This window comes from Nerophis lumbriciformis, linkage group LG05 (genome assembly GCF_033978685.3).
Source record: "Nerophis lumbriciformis linkage group LG05, RoL_Nlum_v2.1, whole genome shotgun sequence".
NCBI lineage: Eukaryota > Metazoa > Chordata > Actinopteri > Syngnathiformes > Syngnathidae > Nerophis > Nerophis lumbriciformis.
In genome coordinates, this window is record NC_084552.2 from 21,803,706 (window position 1) to 21,831,078 (window position 27,373).

A 27,373-nucleotide genomic window follows, 5' to 3' on the forward strand; every position below is an offset into this window, starting at 1 on the left:
CAGCACGACAATTACGCCGCCTGTTTATCCGGCCCCAGGTCGCCATATAGGTCACACTTTGTGTCCCCACGTCTCGTTATTTACTCTGAGCTAAAATAGCAACGTCATTGTCAGTTGTGTTTGCTCAGTAAGCCCAAGTCTTGGTGGGGTTTTTTTTTTTCCATCAGCAGGGACGTGGAAGCCTCTGATTCACCTCGTTTCTCCCCTAGTCCCTGTCTCCCGCCTCCACGCTCTGACAGGGAGAGACTAGCTAACACCAAACACTTTAAACTCAGCAGAAACACAGATTGAAGGGACTTTGACGCTGACTAAAAACCTTTTTTTGCCAAGACTGCACAGACAATAACATCATACTTGCCAACCCTCCCGGATTTTCCGGGAGACTCCCGAAATTCAGCGCCTCTCCCGAAATTCAGGCGGAGCTGGAAGCCACGCCCCCTCTAGCTCCATGCGGACCTGAGTGACGTCAGGTGCGCAACACCACGTAAATCATTGGCCAACCAAAAAGTAACCCCAGTACGCTATAGCCAACATTCACCAGGAGATGGCAACAGACAAACATAGATAACTCTATTACATTATTCCCCTTTTAGAAATGTATAGAAGTTACTCAAAATAAATAAACAACCCAACCAAAAAATGCAGCAGCTCAATTAAAAAATTGTACTTAAGCCACATTCTTTTTTTTTTTTTTTAGTACTGAACTCTTAACCCTCATTTGTAAAAAAAATAACATGCTTATTATACAAACAGTATTTGTACACCTTTAACACAGATTTTTATACTGTCTTTAGAGATTCAGTTTTTTTGGTGGTACTCGAAACCTTTCTGGGTACCTGCGAAAGGATGTTCAGCATGGTTAGAAAAATAGTGACAGAGAATAGAACAAGGATGGACAATTCAACCCTTAACTCAACAATGAGTAGATGAGTGTTATGTGTGTGTATATGTGTAAATAAATGAACACTGAAATTCAAGTATTTCTTTTATTTATATATATATATATATAATAAAATAAATATATATACAGCTAGAATTCACTGAAAGTCAAGTATTTCTTATATATATATATATATATATATATATATATATATATATATATATATATATATATGAAATACTTGACTTGGTGAATTCTAGCTGTAAATATACTCCTCCCCTCTTAGCTACGCCCCCCCACCTCCCGAAATCGGAGGTCTCAAGGTTGGCAAGTATGAATAACATGCATTTTTAAGGCTATTTAAAAGAGAATGCCTTTGACTGACAATCACTGCATGTGAGAAGATATTGGCCCACCAAAAAAGGGGGGCCACCGTGGGATGGGGGGTATTGTTTTGTGTAATTTTATAGTTTTTAAAGCTGTCCATCATCTCGGTTGTAGTCCTTACTGATTTATGACTCCTACAGGCTGACAAGGGTATGACAGTTTGTGGTTTTGGCGTGTAGTAGTCATCTTGGAAGAAGATTTTGGCACACCAAAAAGGGGGGGGGGCTACCAGGGAATGTGGGGGATTGTTTTATGACCGGAAGTGAGGGGGGGTTTATGACCATGGAGGGCCTTCCCACTTCCTGGGAAGGTCCTCCATGGACCCACTAATTAAGGGGAGATATCGGGGGATTGATTTATGACCCCCGGAAGTGGGCATGGCCTAAACCATCATATTTGGCGGCCATTCTAATTTAAGAAGATTTAGGCCCACCAAAAAAGGGGGTCCACCGGGGAATGTGGGGGAATTGTTTTATGACCCCCCCAAGAAAGTAGGTGTGGCCTCCATGGACCCACTAATTAAGGGGGGGTAGCGGGGGATTGATTTATGACCCCCGAAAGTGGGCATGGCCTAAACCGGAAACAGGAAGTATACATCATATCCGGTGGCCATTTTAATTTTGAAGTTTTTTTTTAAAGCTGTCCACCATCTAGATTGTAGTCCTTAAAGGCCTACTGAAATGTGATTTTCTTATTTAAACGGGGATAGCAGGTCCATTCTATGTGTCATACTTGATCATTTCGCGATATTGCCATATTTTTGCTGAAGGGATTTAGTAGAGAACATCGACGATAAAGTTCGCAACTTTTGGTCGCTGATAAAAAAAAAGCCTTGCCTGTACCGGAAGTAGCAGACGAGTAGCGTGACGTCACAGGTTGTGGAGCTCCTCACATCTGCACATTGTTTACAATCATGGCCACCAGCAGCGAGATCGATTCGGACCGAGAAAGCGACAATTTCTCCATTAATTTGAGCGAGGATGAAAGATTTGTGGATGAGGAAAGTGAGAGTGAAGGACTAGAGGGCAGTGGGAGCGATTCAGATAGGGAAGATGCTGTGAGAGGCGGGTGGGACCTGATATTCAGCTGGGAATGACTACAACAGTAAATAAACACAAGACATATGTATACTCTATTAGCCACAACACAACCAGGCTTATACTGCATAACAAACACCTCCCCCCTCCCGTCCATATAACCCGCCAATACAACTCAAAACACCTGCACAACACACTCAATCCCACAGCCCAAAGTACCGTTCACCTCCTCAAAGTTCATACAGCACATATATTTCCCCAAAGTCCCCAAAGTTACGTATGTGACATTGCACATAGCGGCACGCACGTACGGGCAAGCGATCAAATGTTTGGAAGCCGCAGCTGCATGCGTACTCACGGTACCGCGTCTGCGTATCCAACTCAAAGTCCTCCTGGTAAGAGTCTCTGTTGTCCCAGTTCTCCACAGGCCAATGGTAAAGCTTGACTGTCATCTTTCGGGAATGTAAACAATGAAACACCGGCTGTGTTTGTGTTGTTGCTGGAGCCGGCCGCAATACACCGCTTCCCACCTACAGCTTTCTTCTTTGCTGTCTCCATTGTTCATTGAACAAATTGCAAAAGATTCACCAACACAGATGTCCAGAATACTGTGGAATTTTGCAATGAAAACAGACGACTTAATAGCTGGCCACCATGCTGTCCCAAAATGTTCTCTACAATCCGTGACGTCACGCGCAGGCGTCATCATACCGAGACGTTTTCAGCAGGATAATTTGCGCGAAATTTTAAATTGCACTTTAGTAAGCTAACCCGGCCGTATTGGCATGTGTTGCAATGTTAAGATTTCATCATTGATATATAAACTATCAGACTGCGTGGTCGGTAGTAGTGGGTTTCAGTAGGCCTTTAATGATTTATGACTCCTACAGGCTGACAAGGGTATGACAGTTTGTGGTTTTGGTGTGTGGTAGCCACTTTGGAAGAAGATTTAGGACCACCGAAAAGGGGGGCGGGGGCCACCGGGGAATGTGGGGGATTGTTTTATGACCAGAAGTGAGGGGGTTTATGACCTTCCCAGGAAGTAGGCGTGGCCTCCATGGACCCACTTATTAAGGGGGGCTAGCGGGGGTTTTGATTTATGACCCCCGGAAGTGGGCATGGCCTAAACCGGAAACAGAAAGTATACATCATATCCGGCGGCCATTTAAATTTTGTAGTTTTTAAAGCTGTCCACCATCTCGGTTGTAGTCCTTAATGATGTATGACTCCTACAGGCTGACAAGGGTATTACAGTTTGTGGTTTTGGCGTGTAGTAGCCATCTTTAAAAATGATGGATGTTAGTGTTTCTCCGAGGAATGCATGATGAATCACTATTCATGATTACATGTACACAATGACAGTTACCACAGAGAGCTAAGAAATGTTAGTTCCTATGGATTAGTGTTGGTTATTTTCCCCTAACTGGGATTGCCTTTAACACGGTCACTTATGTGATATACCGCCGAAGCAGCATCATAGTGACCTTTTTAACTAATTTCACACTTTTTCTCTAATTCTACAGCTATACATGTTAGTCATACACCTTGGTATGTGACACATGCTAACTTTTAGCATGCTAATGTTAGCTTGCTAGCATGCTACCTTTTTTAGCTAGTTTTGCAACCATTTACCCCAGCGTCATATAACTTGGTATGCAACGCTTGTTAACTTCAAGCATGTTACTGTTAGCATGCTAAAAATGGCATGCTAAAATTTGCAGCTATTTTTAAAAAAAATTCTCTACTTCCACACCCATCCACCTTAGAGCCACATAATGTGCAACATGCAAACTGTTAGCATGTGCGCTAATGTTGACATGCTAAGTGTAAGCGTTTTAATGTCAGCATGCTAACGTTTTAGGCTAGCTCTCTAGCTCATTTTGTACGGTTACACCGAAAACTAGAGATGTCCGATAATATTGGAAATTATCGGTATCGGGTTTTTTATTATCTGTATCGGTGTATTGTTTTTTTTGTTGTTGTTTTTTTATTTTTATTTTTTTATTAAATCAACATAAAATACACAAGATACACTTACAATTAGTGCACCAACCCAAAAAACTTCCCTCCCCCATTTACACTCATTCACACAAAAGGGTTGTTTCTTTCTGTTATTAATATTCTGGTTCCTACATTATATATCAATATATATCAATACAGTCTGCAAGGGATACAGTCCGTAAGCACACATGATTGTGGGACGGCGTGGCGCAGTGGAAGAGTGGCCGTGCGCGACCCGAGGGTCCCTGGTTCAATCCCCACCTAGTACCAACCTCGTCATGTCCGTTGTGTCCTGAGCAAGACACGTCACCCTGGTAGCACCTTGCATGGCAGCTCCCTCCATCAGTGTGTGAATGTGTGTGTGAATGGGTAAATGTGGAAGTAGTGTCAAAGCGCTTTGAGTACCTTGAAGGTAGAAAAGCGCTATACAAGTACAACCCATTTATCATTTATGATTGTGCGTGCTGCTGGTCCACTAATAGTACTAACCTTTAAAAGTTAATTTTACTAATTTTCATTAATTACTAGTTTCAATGTAACTGTTTTTATATTGTTTTACTTTGTTTTTTATTCAAGAAAATGTTTTTAATTTATTTTCCTTATTTTATTTTATTTTTTTATTTTTTTTAAAGTACCTTATCTTCACCATATCTGGTTGTCCAAATTAGGCATAATAATGTGTTAATTCCACGACTGTATATATCGGTTGATATCGGTTTCGGTTGATATCGGTATAGGTAATTAAAGAGTTGGACAATATCTGATATCGGCAAAAAGCCATTATCGGACATCCCTACCGAAAACTCACGGATTCAGACACTCGGCACCATCTTAAAAGTGCGGCGGCTTCCGGCGACCCCCGGCCAGAGGTCCAGGGCACAGATAGCAGGCCCATCCAAATCTATTGCTATTATTATTATTTAAATATGATTATAAATGTTATGTTTCCCTTTATTACTGATGTAGGATAATCATCTGTAGATAATGGTAGTATTATTATATTATTATTATTGTTTAAATAAGTTTATAAATGTTATGTTTCCCTTTATTACTGAAGTAGGATAATCAGCATCCTGGGATCACGCTGCAAACAACGCTCACCAAACCTCGACAGAAAAGCTTCAGTCTGAGCGCCTGCCACTAGTTTTTGACTTGTCTGCATTCAAAAGCGTTACATTCTTTCTGGGCAGCAAAAAGTGCCTTTTGAATAATGCACACAAAAAAGATTTGGTTTTGTGTTGCTCGTGAGTGTGTCAAGTGATCAAAGTAACATTTTTGAAATAGCCAGGTCTCTACGGCTTTTGAAAGGACTTTTTGGAATCATTAGGAGACCTTGGTCTGAAGACCGAAGTGTAGGGCCACAACAAATCAGTGATATACTTAGGGGCCCCACCATGCAGCGCACGGAAAGTCACTGACCACTGTCTGAGAGACACAGGTGTTACCTCGGGTAAAGAGTCAGTTCAGCTAGAACTAACCAGCGCCTGGCTGGAAAGTTCCTGCACATACTGCGTTTGTCGTAGAATAACACATAAGACACATTTTCTCCAGAGACTGTGCCAGAGGTGCGCATGCAATCTACTGAGGTGGCAAGTTATGACAGGACAAATCATTAGAGACAACAATCTTAGTGTCATCGGTCACAGAAAGACGTGGTTAAACCCAGATGAATGTTTTCCGCTTAACAAGGCATCCCCTACGAGTTCACATGTTGCTCATAGAATGGCAATTTTCCACCAATCTGAGGCCTCTCAGCTATAAAGCCACGTCCACATATCTGTCGCTCACGCCTACATAGGAAACATGAAAGATGATAAATGACAAATAATGCGAATTAAGTTGCTAATTGTTCAAATGTTGGCTCCAAACGTGTGAGGGTGCATGGTGTGTTCAATAAAGACAAAGTTGGAACATTTTTTACCACTTGTCCCTTTTGTCAAAAATAATTTTAATATATTTTATTAATATTATTTTTTAATTTTCCCCTCCCTCAGGGGGGGGGCTCGGCGGGGCGGTTGCTGGTTGTTCCATCTCCATCGTTGGGGTCCCTGCGGGTGGGGTGGGTGGTTCCCGTGGCCCTGTGCCTGGGTGGTCCTGCGGCGGCCGGTTTGGGTGGGGTGGCCGGGGGCTGGCCTCGCCGCGCTCTCCGGGGGTGGGGGGTGGGCTCGTGGGGGCCCGGTTGCCGGTGGGGCGGGGGCGGTCTTCCCGTCCGGTTGCGGGGAGTCTCTGGGTCCCTCGGGCGGGGCGTCTCGCCTTTCTGCCCGTGTGGGGTGTGGTCTCTCGCTGGCTTGGGGTCTGGCTGTCCCCTGCTTTTCTCGTGCCCTGTCCTCTGCCGGGTGCGTCTGTCTGCGGCCTGCTGCTGGCCCTTGTGGACGGTACGGTGGGTCGGGCTCTGGGGTTCCTGTCGCTGGCCGGCTTGGCTGCGTGGGGGCGGTGGTCCCTGGTTCCCTGGGCACCACGCCTCCTGTTTGTGGGTTGGGCTCTCGGGGGTGATGGGGCCGTGCTCTGGCTCCCACGCACTCTGGGAGTCGAATGTATTGTACATGCAAATTCACATATGCTCACATACGTACATAGGTACCTACGCTCCCACATACATACACAAATACAGTACATATTTACCTACCTAATGTTCGTACATCCACACGCACATTCAATATACAAACATACACGTACACATACTGTACATATACATTCACTGTACAAACACATATACACATTCTGTACATATACATTCATTGTACAAACACATATACACATTCTGTACATATACAAGTACATATGCATACTTACACTCATGCACATAATCACGTTTCATCAAACATATATTAACGTTGTTGCCCTAGGGTAAACTGGGTGTAACACATGGCACACTGACAAAGCTTAACCTATTGTGACTATAACAATCTACAAGGTTAATGTAGGTTGCTTCTCTTTCTCCCCCTCCATTTTTCTGCATTCTTTCGTATCTCAAGTTATCATTACGTATATGTATTGTTGCATTTAAACAACTGTATTGTTGATAATAAAGGTAAATTATTGGTATTGTTCATTATCAATAGCGCTATTTCTATTGGTATTTGTATTGATCCGTAGTGTAATAATGCTCATTGTCATTTCTGTATTATTTTTTATTTTTCGCTAACTGCTTATTTGCTATTACTTTTACCATCATATTTGTACATGTCATATTTGCTGATGTTGCTCTATTGTTGTTGTTGTTGTTGTTTGCTGTTGTTGTTTTTGTCTCTCTGTCTAATCCCCCTCTTGTCCCCACAATTTCCCCCTCTGTCTTCTTTTTTTTTCTCTTTCTATCCCCTCCTGCTCCGGCCCGGCTGCACTAAATGATAATATAAATACATTTAATAAAGTCAAATACAAATAAGGCAACAAGAGAAGTATCCTACACTTCTCTTTTGTAAAGTAAATCTGAACAGCCGACATGGGCATCTACATCAACTATATGATTTGCCTGAGAAGCTGGACAGGACAAAAAATAAATAAATAAAATAAAAAATAAAAATAATAATCTGTTCTAAAAAATATGTCTTAAACGTTAGCTAAATAATGACCCCAAAACCCAGGATAGCTGAGTGGTTAAAAGCATTGGCTTCCATAAAAGAATAATGGGTTCCATTCCCAGTCAGATCATTAGGTAACTTAAAAATCTCCCAAGTTTTGTTTCACCTCATCGTAGTTTTATCAAGACGTGTTCTCAGTTTGTTGTTGGGGCCCAAAATCTTCCCTCAAGGAGGCCAAGGGTTACTGGGTTTGAATCCTTGTCTGGTAGATAGGTAACTTACAGAGCTCCAATGTTTTGTTTCGTTTCTCCTATATCATAGTTTAACTGAGATAGGGTTCCTCAATTATATTTGTCATTGGGGCCCGGAATCTTCTCTTAAGAGCTACTGTGTATTACTTCTGTCATAGTTCACTGATTTCATTTGTATGTGAACTAAAATCTTGTCTCAACTAGACCCAGGATAGCTTAATGGTTAAGATAAATAATAAATGATAAATGGGTTGTACTTGTATAGCGCTTTTCTACCTTCAAGGTACTCAAAGCGCTTTGACACTACTTCCACATTTACCCATTCACACACACATTCACACACTGATGGAGGGAGCTACCATGCAAGGCGCCAACCAGCACCCATCAGGAGCAAGGGTGAAGTGTCTTGCTCAGGACACAACAGACATGACGAGGTTGGTACTTGGTGGGGATTGAACCAGGGACCCTTGGGTTGCGTACGGCCACTCTCCCACTGCGCCACGCCGTCCCTACAATGATTAATGGGTTGTACTTGTATAGCGCTTTTCTACCTTCAAGCAGAGGTGTGGACTCGAGTCACATGACTTGGACTCGAGTCAGACTCGAGTCATGAATTTGATGACTTTAGACTCGACTTGACAAAATGTAAAGAGACTTGCAACTCGACTTAGACTTTAACATCAATGACTTGTGACTTCACTTGGACTTGAGCCTTTTGACTTGACATGACTTGACATGACTTGCCACTTTCCCCAAAATCCAAAGCTTAAAAAGTTATTTGGGAGCGCTCTGTATTTTTCATTTTCTTCGTCTGTCTATCAGCGTGTTATTCCTGCCAGCTGGTGTGCTGTCAGTACAACAGCCAATCAAATTAGATTTACGTTGTTTTCATCACACAGCATTCATCCAATCAAATTGCAGGACAACCAATGAACAAGAGTTGTCCAACAACGTGCCAGTGATAAACAATTATGTTAAAGTTGGTTTCGTTCGGGTATAAAAACTACGACTTGGTCAACAAAAAACGAATTGCCGTATGCAAATCACGCAGTTCGAATATTACAGACGGAGACGCAACAACTTCCAACTTCGTTCGACATTTGAAGTTGCACAAAGAAGGGTAAGTTTTGAATGTAAGATAACGTTTATTGGCTAAGTAACGTGACTTTTATTTGCTGTGTAGTTAAATCAGTGAGGCTGCAAACTCACTGCTAACGTTATAACCATAGACATCTTATAAGTAGACGCAGCATAGAGCGCTACTGCCTACTGGCGCAGACGAGGCGCGTGGCCGCCATCTTGGAGTGGTGATCCGCTCCACTCAGTGCAATTAATTTGGCAGGAGCAATGAACTGTCAGCGCATTTAATTCATTTTACCTCACTGAATACCACTGATTTTCACCCCCTTTTTTGTCATACGTGTAGCTATGATAACAGACACATGTTTTGGCGTGTTTTATTATTCATAGTTTGCTTAACAGTAATATAATATTCTTATACGCTTAAGTGACCAGACGTCCGAAATCAAAACTGGGAATATAATCCCAGAGAAGGGGGAAAAAAACGGTAAACTATTTTTAAGTTGAAGAAACAATATGATTAGGTTATATATACATATGCGTGTATCCTACATAAACAATGTATGAATACATTAGATATCTATATATCTTAGGGACCTATAGACTGTATCTCTGTTGCTGCAGCAGCAGAGAGTTTATTCTGTCTTGACACTTTGTATTGATATTTTCTATTACATTCTTCCCTTAAATGATAATGTTTGCAGTGATTGTTTTATATGTATTATTTTATGTAAGTCGCTTTGGATAAAAGCGTCTGCCAAATACTTAAACATATATAAACACCTGAAAGTCTTCATATCAGCTAAAACCACCAATCTGTTTCACTGGATTCAGAATAAAACCAAATTCTGTTTAACCCAACAATGTTAGTATTTGAATATTGTTACTTGAAGACTTATTCCTGGTTACAATTATACTGTTAAGAAAGTATTGTCTTATACTTTGCCTAAAATGAAAATGCATCATAATCAGTAGTGTCTGGTGAATTTTGTTTTAGGTGGGGCTGAAAGTTTGTAAACCAAACCCCTGTAGGGGGGTCATCCTCCCCCAGAATATTTCTTTGCGATTTTCACATACAAATATTGAAGATCTTTGATCCTTCTCAACTCTGTGGTAATATTATTTTCATAAAATACAACCAATAGTACGTTAATGTTAAATCTCACTTGTGAAAAGTAATCCCCCGATTCCTATTTTCAACAGTCCGCTCATTTGAGCAGGAAAACGCTGAACACCAGCCCGGCATCTCTGTTTTCTACCTTTCAACTGTCAGTTTAGGCTGCTCGCCGGCTCCTCATCAGCACTTCAAGATGGCGGCCAAATTGCTCACGTCACAGCAACCAATGCTGCGTCTACTTATAAGATGTCTATGGTTATAACGTCATTGCAAACACGGCAATCTGTTGCGTCCACTGCAGTTTGCTACCTTATTCATACTTTTTGTCAAGTGATTTTTTTTTAAGCAGGGTTTCATGAGGTACCTATACATAACGTTACGTTAGTCAATGTATCACACACAGTAACATTACGTTAGTCAATGTATCACACACAGTAACGTAACGTTAGTCAATGTATCACACACAGTAACGTAACGTTAGACGGCAGTCAGCAGCACCGCGTATTTTAGCCACCTACAAAAAGACAAACATAGTCAAATAAAGGTCAGTTAAAATGTACACTATATTAAGAATATGTGTACATATTGCATAGGGTCTTGACATCTAAAAAGTACAACTCTGTTCATTGTTATGTTCATATATTTGTTATGTTTTTCATGTGTACGCACACATAAACACACATACAGTATGGGATGAGATCAATGAGATAGGGTAAGAACAGGATAGAAACTGCTGTGGAACTAGTTACAATGCAATATGCCATGGAAATACAATGTTAACACTTTTGTGCAAATAAGTACAGTTGCACTTGTTTTTTTTCAAATGTGTTTATTCTGTAAAGGAATGAGTTACATGTTTAAAATGACTGGTTAATAGTGCTATTTTGAAGTGCAATGTCAGCACTATCTTTTTCCCTGCAATTTCAAATGCACTTGTTTTAATAAATAAATACAGCGTTTTAAAAGCATACACAATCTGTGTAAATATATTAGTCTGTGGTTAAATAACTTGAAAGGACTCGAAACTCAAAATGCAGGACTTGGGACTTGACTTGAGACTTTCCAGTCTTGACTTTGGACTTGACTCGGACTTGCCCTGTCTTCACTCGGGACTTGACTCGAGACTTGAGGGTAAAGACTTGAGACTTACTTGTGACTTGCAAAGCAATGACTTGGTCCCACCTCTGCCTTCAAGGTACTCAAAGCGCTTTGACACTACTTCCACATTTACCCATTCACACACACATTCACACACTGATGGAGGGAGCTGCCATGCAACGCGCTAACCAGCACCCATCAGGAGCAAGGGTGAAGTGTCTTGCTCAGGACACAACGGACATGACGAGGTTGGTACTAGGTGGGGATTGAACCAGGGACCCTCGGGTTGTGCACGGCCACTCTTCCACTGTGCCAAGACTGTTGCCGCTCAGCCCGTAGTACTGGTTTCAAATCCATAACTCGGAAGATTTAGCTTTTTGTTTCACGTCTATCATAGTTTAATGATTACATTTGTATATGAGCAAAAATCATGTCTTGATGGGACCTAGGATAGCTTAATGGTAAATACTGTGGGCTCCCAAACAGGGGTTTTATGCTAGCTCTGTAGCTCATTTTGTACGGTTGTACCTAAAACTCACGTATTTGGTCACTCGGCACCATCTTAAAAGTACGCCTGCTTCCAGCGACCCCCGGCCAGAGGTCCAGGGCACACATAGCAGGCCCATCAAAATTTCCACAGTAATTTTCTAGTGAATTATTCTAACTGCCCTTTTTTGTAACATGGTTAGTGAATGAAGTAGGGTTGTACGGTATACCGGTATTGGTATAGTACAGCGGTATTAATTAATCATATTCGATACTATACCGCCTCTAAAAAGTACCGGTCCGCCGACCCCCGACCCCCCGTCGTTGTGCGTCGTGTCATTGCTGGTTTTACGAGCAGATGCCACCTCATCGCAGGGCCAACACAGATAAACAGACAACATTCACACTCACACTCACACACAAGGGCCAATTTAGTGTTGCCAATCAACCTATCCCCAGGTGCATATCTTTGGAGGTGGGAGGAAGCCGGAGTACCCGGAGGGAACACACACAGTCATGGGGAAAACATGCAAACTCCACACAGAAAGTCCCAGAGCCCGGGGATGGAACCCACCAGCGTGCTGCATATATATATATATATATATATATATATATATATATATATATATATATATATATATATATATATATATATATATATATATATATATATATATGATATGTTACTGTCTATGAAGTTGTGCAGATGCTATCCTTCTTTGTCGGGAAATTGTTGGTAGTTTATGGACTGATGTTTATCCCTTGTGGACGCTGTCTCTGCTCCACACTGTTAAATGCAACATTTCTGGGTGTTATTCAATTCATCTATTTATTATTCTTCTGTAGCTTTTATTTGTCCACCTTTAACTCCCAAATCGTTCATCCGATTAATCCCATTCAAGCGGGCTCATTGAAAGGTTCTCCAACATTACCGGGCAGAGTAAGCGATAGCAGCCACCTTTGTATTTCAGTAAATAGTCCCTTTTGTCGCTCATTTACATTATATTGGTAATAATTCCTTCATATATTAAAGGTTGGATTTACTTGTGCTTATGTGCGACCTCACATTAAAGTGATCTTCTATTAGCAGCAACCTTCACATGACATGCTGACTATTCTACAAACTTAAGCACCATTCGTCAGCATTGATACTGGGGCCTTTATATTTCCCCTATCAATGCAAGTAATGGTTTCCACTTTATTTTAAATGTTAGCCTGTATGTGAGTTAAAGTTTCATACAATCGGGTAACTTATTTCATTGTAAAAAAATTTCAATATATCCACAAAATTAGAGAAAACTGGCAGCAAAGAACTATGGGTAATGAGATGTCATTTTCAACGCTGCCTTTGAAGGCCTACTGAAATGCGATTTTCTTATTTAAACGGGGATAGCAGGTCCATTCTATGTGTCATACTTGATCATTTCGCGATATTACCATATTTTTGCTGAAAGGATTTAGTAGAGAACATCAACGATAAAGTTCGCAACTTTTGGTCGCTGATAAAAAAGCCTTGCCTGTACCGGAAGTAGCAGACGAGTAGCGTGACGTCACAGGTTGTGGAGCTCCTCACATCCGCACATTGTTTACAATCATGGCCACCAGCAGCGAGAGCGATTCGGACCGAGAAAGCGACGATTTCCCCATTAATTTGAGCGAGGATGAAAGATTTGTGGATGAGGAAAGTGAGAGTGAAGGACTAGAGGGCAGTGGGAGCGATTCAGATAGGGAAGATGCTGTGAGAGGCGGGTGGGACCTGATATTCAGCTGGGAATGACTAAAACTGTAAATAAACACAAGACATATATATACTCTATTAGCCACAACACAACCAGGCTTATATTTAATATGCCACAAATTAATCCCGCATAACAAACACCTCCCCCCTCCCGTCCATATAACCCGCCAATACAACTCAAACACCTGCACAACACACTCAATCCCACAGCCCAAAGTACCGTTCACCTCCCCAAAGTTCATACAGCACATATATTTCCCCAAAGTCCCCAAAGTTACGTACGTGACATGCACATAGCGGCACGCGTGTATGGGCAAGCGATCAAATGTTTGGAAGCCGCAGCTGCGTACTCACGGTACCGCGTCTGCGTATCCAACTCAAAGTCCTCCTGGTAAGAGTCTCTGTTGTCCCAGTTCTCCACAGGCCAATGGTAAAGCTTGACTGTCATCTTTCGGGAATGTAAACAATGAAACACCGGCTGTGTTATCCGACACAACAGTCAGGGGGTGCATTCTACGGCGGGGGTGCGTTATCCGGCACAACACCTGCCGCAATACACCGCTTCCCACCTACAGCTTTCGTCTTTGCTGTCTCCATTGTTCATTGAACAAATTGCAAAAGATTCACCAACACAGATGTCCAGAATACTGTGGAATTTTGCGATGAAAACAGACGACTTAATAGCTGGCCACCATGCTGTCCCAAAATGTCCTCTACAATCCTTGACGTCACGCGCAGGTGTCATCATACCGAGACGTTTTCAGCAGGATATTCCGCGCGGAATTTAAAATTGCACTTTAGTAAGCTAACCCGGCCGTATTGGCATGTGTTGCAATGTTAAGATTTCATCATTGATATATAAACTATCAGACTGCGTGGTCGGTAGTAGTGGGTTTCAGTAGGCCTTTAAATATTACTCATTGTTAAAAACGACCCTCTGAGGGCAACCATAACTGCGATGTGGCCCTCAATGAAAATGAGTTTGACACCGCTGCTATAAACCACAAATGGCTATTCAGATAAAGGAAGTTAGCTAATAGAATAAACATTGTTTTGTACTCTTTATGATTTTTGCATTTGGAGCAGTTAGAAGTGGTGCTCTGGTGCCCCCCACTACTGAACCTTAACACTTATTTTCAGTCTTTTTCATTAAATTCAAATTACATGCCTGCAAGATGCAGATGGACGTCAGGAAGCAGCATGCAGGTAAGAAAGATGATTTAATCCAATAATCAAGCCAAAATACAAAGCTACTTAACAACAAAAGGAGCAAGAAGCAAGTAGAATCAATGTAACTGTCGCGAATAAGTATGCCAGGCAGAGTGTGGCGCTAGGCAGGAATAAATAGCTCTCTGATTAGTGACCGGGAGCAGGTGAGCGCCCTGATCACTAACCAGAGGCAGGTGACAATAATCAGCACCCATGGCAACAAAGAAAACAAACAGGGGTGCTGAAACAGAACTAATCACCACTTAAAGAAATATCAAACTAAACAAAACATGTTTCGGGCAACAAAGCATGACAGTCTTTAGGCCGGTGGGAATCTATCCAATCACATGCAAGGGAGGGGCGGGTGGTAAAGCACGGCGGGGATCCAATAAGAACTACCAGCACCAAGACACGGTGTTAGGATTTTATATAGCTGTAACGATAAACGGTAATAATGATTATGGCGGCAAAACTCCAGACGGTTAGTAATGCCCTTTGAAATTACAAACCCCGTTTCCATATGAGTTGAAAAATTGTGTTAGATGTAAATATAAACGGAATACAATGATTTGCAAATCCTTTTCAACCCATATTCAATTGAATGCACTACAAAGACAAGATATTTGATGTTCAAACTCATAAAGTTTATTTTTATTTTTGCAAATAATAATTAACTTAGAATTTCATGGCTGCAACACGTGCCAAAGTAGTTGGGAAAGGGCATGTCCACCACTGTGTTACATGGCCTTTCCTTTTAACAACACTCAGTAAACGTTTGGGAACTGAGGAGACACATTTTTTAAGCTTCTCAGGTGGAATTCGTTCCCATTCTTGCTTGATGTACAGCTTAAGTTGTTCAACAGTCCGGGGGTCTCCGTTGTGGTATTTTAGGCTCCATAATGCGCCACACATTTTCAATGGGAGACAGGTCTGGACTACAGGCAGGCCAGTCTAGTACCCGCACTCTTTTACTATGAAGCCACGTTGATGTAACACGTGGCTTGGCATTGTCTTGCTGAAATAAGCAGGGGCGTACATGGTAACGTTGCTTGGATGGCAACATATGTTGCTCCAAAACCTGTATGTACCTTTCAGCATTAATGGCGCCTTCACAGATGTGTAAGTTACCCATGTCTTGGGCACTAATACACCCCCATAACATCACAGATGCTGGGTTTTCAACTTTGCGCCTATAACAATCGGGATGGTTCTTTTCCTCTTTGGTCCGGAAGACACAACGTCCACAGTTTCCAAAAACAATTTAAAATGTGGACTCGTCAGACCACAGAACACTTTTCCACTTTGTATCAGTCCATCTTAGATGAGCTCAGGCCCAGCGAAGCCGACTGTGTTTCTGGGTGTTGTTGATAAACGGTTTTCGCCTTGCATAAGAGAGTTTTAACTTGCACTTACAGATGTAGCGACCAACTGTAGTTACTGACAGTGGGTTTTTGAAGTGTTCCTGAGCCCATGTGGTGATATCCTTTACACACTGATGTCGCTTGTTGATGCAGTACAGCCTGAGGGATCGAAGGTCACGGGCTTAGCTGCTTACGTGCAGTGATTTCTCCAGATTCTCTGAACCCTTTGATGATATTACGGACCGTAGATGTTGAAATTCCTAAATTCCTTGCAATAACTGGTTGAGAAAGGTTTTTCTTAAACTGTTCAACAATTTGCTCACGCATTTGTTGACAAAGTGGTGACCCTCGCCCCATCCTTGTATGATTTCATGGAATCTACTTTTATACCCAATCATGGCACCCACCTGTTCCCAATTTGCCTGTTCACCTGTGGGATGTTCCAAATAAGTGTTTGATGAGCATTCCTAAACTTTATAAGTATTTTTTTGCCACCTTTCCCAACTTCTTTGTCACGTGTTGCTGGCATTAAAAATTCTAAAGATAATGATTATTTGCAAAAATTGTAGCATATTCAATTGAATATGGGTTGAAAATGATTTGCAAATCATTGTATTCCATTTATATTTACATCTAACACAATTTCCCAACTCATATGGAAACAGGGTTTGTAAAATGACCTATGAAACTGAGTTCAATGACTGCACTATGATTAAACTGGTGCCAGCTCGCAAGCTTAAATGCTAACATGAAAACAAGAGACATACGACTTTAAACGTTAAAAACAACAAACCCCAATAAATATTCAGTTGTGCACTTTGAACCTATAAAATGTGCTCTCCCAGCACGGAATTAGGATGATCAATCTTTCCTCATGGTGTGTTCAAGTACCGCTGGACATAGTAGGACGGACACAACCCCTGCCAGAAGTGATACATAATTAGAATAGACTTTATTTTGTATGCACTTTTAATTTAAATAAATCTTAAAGTGCAACGGTACAATCCAATATTTACATACCCCACATATGCGGTCCTCTCCAAGGTTTCTCATAGTCATTCACATCGACGTCCCACTGGGGTGAGTTTTTCCTTGCCCTTATGTGGGCTTTGTACCGAGGATGTCGTTGTGGCTTGTGCAGCCCTTTGAGACACTTGTGATTTAGGGCTATATAAATAAACATTCATTGATTGATTGATTGACATACAACACTAAGACAACAACACGTCAGTGAAGTAGTGGCTTTTCTAACAGTGTGTTAAAAAATTAATCGTTTTTGTTATGTCTACAAAGCTTTTTGAGCACATTCCCACAACACTGCGTTAATATTGTATAACCGTGATATAAAATTCTTACATTGTTACATCCCTATTCTGTATTGTCACACACACCGTTTCAATATGTCTTCTACATCTGAAAGAAAGAGAGGACATAAGGAAACATTTTACCTTTGAAAGGACAGACAGCGTTACACGTTGTAAACCCCTGTGGCTCAATTTTCTCCGGTAATAATGGAGCTTCAAGTTCAGCGCCATCTGCAAACTGATTATCAGGACTTCTACGCAACAATAAGTAGGCCTAAACTATTATTTCCAAATGACTCATGCTGTACTGAATTACTGTTATTATTAAAGAGCGAGACTGCTTACTTTACCGCTACTTTAGTTGCACACATCGGCGAGCTTGCCCGCCAATCTAGAATAAACCTAGTTTTTTTCTTCATGTGACCATTTTAGTCATGTATTATTCAACATTTGTAAAGAAAAATTGCTTAATTTCAGCTAAAATACTAACACACAATTAAGTTAGTGTGAAATGTACTTATTGAAGTATTCATGGAGTGCAATAATACATCATTAATAAAAGTGCTTTCAAGACAACTTCAAAGATGCGCTGTCTGTTAAACTTTATATTTTAGTCGACAAAATGTACTGTAATTCTAGTTATCTAAAATGTTGAGGAATTTAGTGGACTAAAATTAGATGAATAAAATATGAGAAACTAGATTTTAGATATGACTAAAACTAAAATACATTTTCGTCAAAAGACTACGACTAAAACTAAAAGCTTTTTGTGTGCTTCTTGGTTGTTATATCCCTCTAAGGCCATTCAGCAATGCAGCTATCTGTGATTCTATTCTTTCTTTCATTATGTTTGCTTTACTTTATTTTATTTATTATTAATGCTATTGGCGGCCTTGAGAGGGACAAGCGGTAGGAAAGGGATGGATGGATGGATGCTCTTTTTTTGTATCATTAATAAAAACAATTGAATATATATATATATATATATATATATATATATATATATATATATATATATATATATATATATATATATATATATATATATATATATACATATATTAATGTATGTATGTATACATACATATATATATGTATACATATATATATACAAACCCCATTTCCATATGAGTTGGGAAATTGTGTTAGATGTAAATATAAACAGAATACAATTATTTCAAATCCTTTTCAACCCATATTCTATTGAATGCACTACAAAGACAAGATACTTGATGTTCAAACTCATAAACTTTATTTTTTTTTTTTGCAAATAATAATTAACTTAGAATTTCATGGCTGCAACACGTGCCAAAGTAGTTGGGAAAGGGCATGTTCACCACTGTGTTACATGGCCTTTCCTTTTAACAACACTCAGTAAACGTTTGGGAACCGAGGAGACATATTTTTTAAGCTTCTCAGGTGGAATTATTTCCCATTCTTGCTTGATGTACAGCTTAAGTGGTTCAAAAGTCCGGGGGTCTCTGTTGTAGTATTTTAGGCTTCATAATGCGCCACACATTTTCAATGGGAGACAGGTCTGGACTACAGGCAGGCCAGTCTAGTACCTGCACTCTTTTACTATGAAGCCACGTTGATGTAACACGTGGCTTGGCATTGTCTTGCTGAAATAAGCAGGGGCGTCCATGGTAACGTTGCTTGGATGGCAACATATGTTGCTCCAAAACCTGTATGTACCTTTCAGCATTAATGGCGCCTTCACAGATGTGTAAGTTACCCATGTCTTGGGCACTAATACACCCCCATACCATCACACATGCTGGCTTTTCAACTTTGCGCCTATAACAATCCGGATGGTTCTTTTCCTCTTTGGTCCAAAGGACACAACGTGCACAATTTCCAAAAAAAATTTGAAATGTGGACTCGTCGGACCACAGAACACTTTTCCATTTTGTATCAGTCCATCTTAGATGAGCTCAGGCCCAGCGAAGCCGACAGCATTTCTGGGTGTTGTTGATAAACGGTTTTCGCCTTGCACAGGAGAGTTTTAACTTGCACTTACAGATGTAGCAACCAACTGTAGTTACTGACAGTGGGTTTCTGAAGTGTTCCTGAGCCCATGTGGTGATATCCTTTACACACTGATGTCGCTTGTTGATGCAGTACAGCCTGAGGGATCGAAGGTCACGGGCTTAGCCGCTTACGTGCAGTGATTTCTCCAGATTCTCTGAACCCTTTGATGATATTACGGACCGTAGATGGTGAAATCCCTAAATTTCTTGCAATAGCTGGTTGAGAAAGGTTTTTCTTAAACTGTTCAACAATTTTCTCATGCATTTGTTGACAAAGTGGTGACCCTCGCCCCATCCTTGTTTGTGAATGACTGAGCATTTCATGGAATCTACTTTTATACCCAATCATGGCACCCACCTGTTCCCAATTTGCCTGTTCACCTGTGGAATGTTCCAAATAAGTGTTTGATGAGCATTCCTCAACTTTATCAGTATTTATTGCCACCTTTCCCAACTTCTTTGTCACGTGTTGCTGGCATCAAATTCTAAAGTTAATGATTATTTGCAAAAAAAAAAATGTTTATCAGTTTGAACTTCAAATATGTTGTCTTTGTAGCATATTCAACTGAATATGGGTTGAAAATGATTTGCAAATCATTGTATTCCGTTTATATTTACATCCAACACAATTTCCCAACTCATATGGAAACAGGGTTTGTACATACATATATATCAGTGACCTGCGGTGAGGTTCATGGCTGGTGAGGCACTGACTTCATCACAGTCAGATTTACAAACATATGAACCCTAAAGAGTATCTTATTCATCATTTGATTGGCAGCAGTTATCGGGTTATGTTTAAAAGCTCATACCAGCATTCTTCCCTGCTTGGCACACAGCATCAAGGGTTGGAATTGGGGGTTAAATCACCGAATATGATTCCCGGGCGCGGCGCCGCTCCTGCCCACTGCTGCCCACTGCTCCCCTCACCTCCCAGGGGGTGAGCAAGATGTATAGGCCAAATTTCACCACACCTAGTGTGTGTGACAATCATTGGTACTTTAACTTAACTTTAACTTTACACATACAAACTGTAGCACACAAAAAAGCACATTTAATTAAAAAAACGTTATTATGGTCTTACCTTTACTTATAAATGAAGTCCATGCGCTGCTTCTTCTGAACAAAAGCATCGATAACTTGTTTATAGAAGTCTTCCTTATCTTTCTTCAGTTTTAAAAGTCTCTCTGTCTCGATGGAGATCTTCCTTTAATTATTACCTCCTTCTTCCATTGAAAGTCCAGTTTAGAAAACTGTTTTATTTCAGATATGTAATCCTCCATGTTAAAAGTCCAGGCGAGAGGAAAAAATAAACGATCGCTGCAAACTGTAGCTTGTTGTCACTTATTCTGCAATAAGTGACAAGTATGATCCCTGGGATCACTAGCGCCCTCTAGCACCAGGAGGCGGGATTACTGCGAGCCTCACCCATTGCGTCTTTGCAGCCGTTTTTTGATTGCTCAGCACAAGAAATACGTTACACACATACAGTTGTTGACAAAATACACTGTACATTATATACCTCAGCTAACTAAACTATGGAAATGTATAATATAATTCATATAGCAATACGGTCTCACTGCACAGCAGGCCAGCAGTTAGCCGAGTCATTGCGCAATCCATGGTGAGGCTCAACTGGCTGGTGACTCACCGCAAGTCTCTTCTCAGTATTTGAACGGCAAATGTGAAGATTCTGCGATTTTGAATAAAAATCATCTAAAACTGGTGAAGTTAAATGGAAAATAACTTTATAGCATAATCACTGGATACATATAACAATTTAATTTTTTTTTTTTTCTTTTTACATTTTTTTTCTTTCCTTGATGGCACGTGAGGCCCCGCCTCACCTGCCTCCCCTGACTGCATGTCACTGATACATATATATATATATATATATATATATATATATATATATATATATATATATACACATACACACACATATATATATATATGTATATATGTATATATATGTATGTATATGTGTGTGTGTATATATATATATATACATGTTTGTATATATATGTGTGTGTGTGTATGTATATACATATGTATATGTATATATATATACACATTTGTATATACATCAGGTACCTGTTGATACCAGCAGATGACATGGCACCCCAAACCATCACTGATGGTGGAAACTTTACACTAGACTTCAGGCAACGTGGATCCTGTGCCTCTCCTGTCTTCCTCCAGACTCTGGGACCTCGATTTCCAAAGGAAATGCAAAATTTGCATGGTTGGGTGATGGTTTGGGGTGCCATATCATCTGCTGGTGTCGGTCCACTCTGTTTCCTGAGATCCAGGTTCAACGCAGCCGTCTACCAGCAAGTTTTAGAGCACTTCATGCTTCCTGCTGCTGACCTGCTCTATGGAGATGGAGATTTCAAGTTCCAACAGGACTTGGCGCCTGCACACAGCGCAAAATCTACCCGTGCCTGGTTTACGGACCATGGTATTTCTGTTCTAAATTGGCCCGCCAACTCCCCTGACCTTAGCCCCATAGAAAATCTGTGGGGTATTGTGAAAGGGAAGATGCAGAATGCCAGACCCAAAAACGCAGAAGAGTTGAAGGCCACTATCAGAGCAACCTGGGCTCTCATAACACCTGAGCAGTGCCAGAAACTCATCGACTCCATGCCACGCCGCATTAACGCAGTAATTGAGGCAAAAGGAGCTCCAACCAAGTATTGAGTATTGTACATGCTCATATTTTTCATTTTCATACTTTTCAGTTGGCCAACATTTCTAAAAATCCCTTTTTTGTATTAGCCTTAAGTAATATTCTAATTTTGTGACACACGGAATTTTGGATTTTCATTTGTTGCCACTTCAAATCATCAAAATTAAATGAAATAAACATTTGAATGCATCAGTCTGTGTGCAATGAATAAATATAATGTACAAGTTACACCTTTTGAATGCAATTACTGAAATAAATCAAGTTTTTCAAAATATTCTAATTTACTGGCTTTTACCTGTGTATATATATACTTGCAGATGATATAAAACATATTACATATTGTTATAAAATACATACAGTGTGATACAAAACATATTACTTATTGTATGAAGGTGTCTGTTACTATATTATGTATATACTTGCAGTGTGATGTTTTACTTGCAGTGTGATATAAAACATATTACATATTGTTATGATATACATACAGTGTGATACAAAACATAGTACTTATTGTTATGAAGGTGTCTGTACTACATTATATATATACTTACAGTGTGATATAAAACATATTACTTATTGTTGTGAAGGTGTCTGTTACTACATTAAATACGTACCGTATTTTCCGTAGTATAAGTCGCTCCGGAGTATAAGTCGCACCGGCAGAAAATGCATAATAAAGAAGGAAAAAAACATATATAAGTCGCACTGGAGTATAAGTTGCATTTTTTGGGGAAATTTATTTGATAAAACCCAACACCAAGAATAGACATTTGAAAGGCAATTTAAAATAAATAAAGAATAGTGAACAACAGGCTGAATAAGTGTACGTTATATGACGCATAAATAACCACCTGAGAACGTGCCTGGTATGCTAACGTAACATATTATGGTAAGAGTCATTCAAATAACTATAACATAGAACATGCTATACGTTTACCAAACAATCTGTCACTCCTAATCACTAAATCCCATGAAATCTTATACGTCTAGTCTCTTACGTGAATGAGCTAAATAATATTATTTGATATTTTATGGTAATGTGTTAATAATTTCACACATAAGTCGCTCCTGAGTATAAATCGCACCCCCGGCCAAACTATGAAAAAAACTGTGACTTATAGTCCGAAAAATTAAGTAATTGCAGTGTGTTTATAAAACATATTACATATTGTTATGAAGGTGTCTGTTACTACATTATATATATACTTGCAGTGTGTATACAAAACATATTACTTATTGTTATGAAGGTGTCTGTTACTACATTATATATATACTTGCAGTGTGTATACAAAACATATTACTTATTGTTATGAAGGTGTCTGTTACTACATTATATATGTATACTTACAGTATGATATAAAACATATTACTTATTGTTATGAAGGTGTCTGTTATCACACTCTATATATACTTACAGTGTGATAAAAAACATATTACTTATTGTTATGAAGGTGTCTGTTCCTACATTACATGTATACTTACAGTGTGATATAAAACATATTGCTTATTGTTTTGAAGGTGTCTGTTACCACATTATATATATACTTGCAGTGTGTGTATTGTACATATTTCATATTGTTATGAAGGTGTCTGTTACTACATTAAATACGTACTTGCAGTGTGTATATAAAACATATTACATATTGTTATGAAGGTGTCTGTTCTTACATTATATATATACTTGCAGTGTGTATATAAAACATATTACATAATGTTATGAAGGTGTCTGTTTATACTTACAGTTTGATATAAAACATTACTTATTGTTTTGAAGGTGTCTGTTACTACATTATATATATACTTGCAGTTTGTACATTGTACATATTACATATTGTTATGAAGGTGTCTGTTACTACATTACATACGTACTTGCAGTGTGTATATAAAATATATTACATATTGTTATAAAGGTGTCTGTTACTACATTATTTATATATTTACAGTGTGATGTAAAACATATTACTTATTGTTTTGAAGGTGTCTGTTACTACATTATATATATACTTGCAGCGTGTATATGAAACGTTGATGGAGGGTTTTGAAGTTGTTTTAGAGGGTTTTGAAGGCTACAACGGGGACTCTCATTAGCCGCATCTTCCAAGCGTTTTTTTTTTTGTCTTCAGAATCCTAAAAAAAAGGATGTATTTTTTTGTCTCTCATAAGGATTGTGAACGATAGGCAAAATCCCCCCCAAAAAGTGAAGTTCTCCTCGAAAGCCTCAACTGAGAATATTGAAACTTTTCAAAGAAACACTAAACATACGGACTAAGATAAGATCTATGTTCACGAGGACAACCTCGAGTGCATCTGTAAACAATGAGAACCGGTTTGTCAGTCGAACGTCCTCAGGCAAGTCACAGTGGAGCTCTTAATGACCATACGTTTGCTTTTCTTCAAGTTGATACGACATCGACTGCATGGTCTGTTAATGATCAAATCTTTTCAACATACCATTCTTACACTCCTGAAATTGATATTAGCTACATTTATGTAGGATAAATCCTTCAAAATGTGTGGAAACAAGTGCAGGAAACAATGAGGTAGGTTCTTTGAAAGTGAGGGTAAATTGTATTGTCCTCTTACTAGAAATGGGAAATGTTTCCAATTCCCACTGTTCTTTATTGATTCTCTTAAAGACTTTCATTTGGGAAAAAAGGTTTAGAAACAGGTCGATCAGCATCAGCTTAGTTTGGTTGAGAAGTACCAAGACTGTACAAACTCTTAAGAGGCCCACAGCTTACGCCCACCCCACCCGTTACGTACATTTTTCTCGGGCATCGCGTTACAGGGCAGAAAAGATACTGTCACTTAAAAACACAGACTTTCAACTACTTAAGCTGGACTATAAATGCGGCAGTCTTATTTGTCATGTGATCCACCAAAAAACCTGTCAAGCTAGACCTAAAATCAAACCGGAAGTCGGTACTGTGTTTACAACAAGCTTTGAATAGAGCAGGGATGTCATGAATGAATGGCAATCGCCCCCACGGACATTGTTTCAACGTCACTGGGCAAACAATTTTGAATTATACAAACCCCGTTTCCATATGAGTTGGGAAATTGTGTTAGATGTAAATATAAACGCAAATCATTTTCAACCCATATTCAGTTGAATATGCTACAAAGACAACATATTTGATGTTCAAACTGATAAACTTTTTGCAAATAATCATTAACTTTAGAATTTGATGCCAGCAACACGTGACAAAGAAGTTGGGAAAGGTGGCAATAAATACTGATAAAGTTGAGGAATGCTCATCAAACACTTATTTGGAACATCCCACAGGTGAACAGGCAAATTGGGAACAGGTGGGTGCCATGATTGGGTATAAAAGTAGATTCCATGAAATGCTCAGTCATTCACAAACAAGGATGGGGCGAGGGTCACCACTTTGTCAACAAATACGTGAGCAAATTGTTGAACAGTTTAAGAAAAACCTTTCTCAACCAGCTATTGCAAGAAATTTAGGGATTTCACCATCTACGGTCCGTAATACCATCAAAGGGTTCAGAGAATCTGGAGAAATCACTGCACGTAAGCGGCTAAGCCCGTGACCTTTGATCCCTCAGGCTGTACTGCATCAACAAGCGACATCAGTGTGTAAAGGATATCACCACATGGGCTCAGGAACACTTCAGAAACCCACTGTCAGTAACTACAGTTGGTCGCTACATCTGTAAGTGCAAGTTAAAACTCTCCTATGCAAGGCAAAAACCGTTTATCAACAACACCCAGAAACGCCGTCGGCTTCGCTGGGCCTGAGCTCATCTAAGATGGACTGATACAAAGTGGAAAAGTGTTCTGTGGTCTGACGAGTCCACATTTCAAATTGTTTTTGGAAACTGTGGACGTCGTGTCCTCCGGACTAAAGAGGAAAAGAACCATCCGGATTGTAATAGGCGCAAAGTTGAAAAGCCAGCATCTGTGATGGTATGGGGGTGTATTAGTGCCCAAGACATGGGTAACTTACACATATGTGAAGGGGCCATTAATACTGAAAGGTACATACAGGTTTTGGAGCAACATATGTTGCCATCCAAGCAACGTTACCATGGACGCCCCTGCTTATTTCAGCAAGACAATGCCAAGCCATGTGTTACATCAACATGGCTTCATAGTAAAAGAGTGCGGGTACGAGACTGGCCTGCCTGTAGTCCAGACCTGTCTCCCATTGAAAATGTGTGGCGCATTCTGAAGCCTAAAATACCACAACGGAGACCCCCGGACTGTTGAACAACTTAAGCTGTACATCAAGCAAGAATGGGAAAGAATTCCACCTGAGAAACTTAAAAAATGTGTCTCCTCAGTTCCCAAACGTTTACTGAGTGTTGTTAAAAGGAAAGGCCATGTAACACAGTGGTGAACATGCCCTTTCCCAACTACTTTGGTATGTGTTGCAGCCATGAAGTTCTAAGTTAATTATTATTTGCAAAAAAAAAATAAAGTTTATGAGTTTGAACATCAAATATGTTGTCTTTGTAGTGCATTCAATTGAATATGGGTTGAAAAGGATTTTCAAATCATTGTATTCCGTTTATATTTACATCTAACACAATTTCCCAACTCATATGGAAACAGGGTTTGTAACAAGGCACTTAATGTTAATAGTTTGAAAGTCTCAAGCCCACAGCTCATTAAGATTTTTGCAGAATGGGATAGAAATGAGCTACCGTAAATGCGAAATCTGATGCGCCCATCAATTCTATGAATAATGTCAAGTGCACATTGTCTGTAAACTATTCGAAAAAGTATTAATAATAGGGGCGCAGGTGTGCCGTCAGGGCCAACAATGCCTTCTCTGCTGGCCTAACATAACCAGAAATCATGTTCATAATTAAAGATGAAAGTAATTTGTTATTTACTTTCTCTAAATATCTAAAAGTATTCATATTCTCTTCATGTCATATTATGGTCTTTCCAGCACTGTTGTTTATAGGCTATAGAGTTTTTATCCAATCAGAATTCAGCTAGCTTATGTGTGCCATGCTGTACGAAATTTGCCCGAGGCCTTCAGAATCAACAATGCGGGCGTCTGTGCACTGTAAGTGAACGGACACAAAGATTTGACAGACAGTTGCGATAGCCAATCAGATCACGAGTTGTTGTCAGTAAGGCCTTCTCGCTGGCCAAAGGCAGATACATATAGTGATGTTATGAGCCAGGTAACATAAGAACTCTTATTA

The 27,373-nt window shown here is 39.9% G+C and overlaps 1 protein-coding gene across 2 annotated transcripts in view; it reads left to right on the plus strand.

The window, feature by feature from the left end:
- nwd2 (NACHT and WD repeat domain containing 2) overlaps positions 1-27,373 on the plus strand; it is a 144,659-nt gene that overhangs the window by 72,416 nt on the left and 44,870 nt on the right. The gene's annotated exons all lie outside the window — the stretch shown is intronic.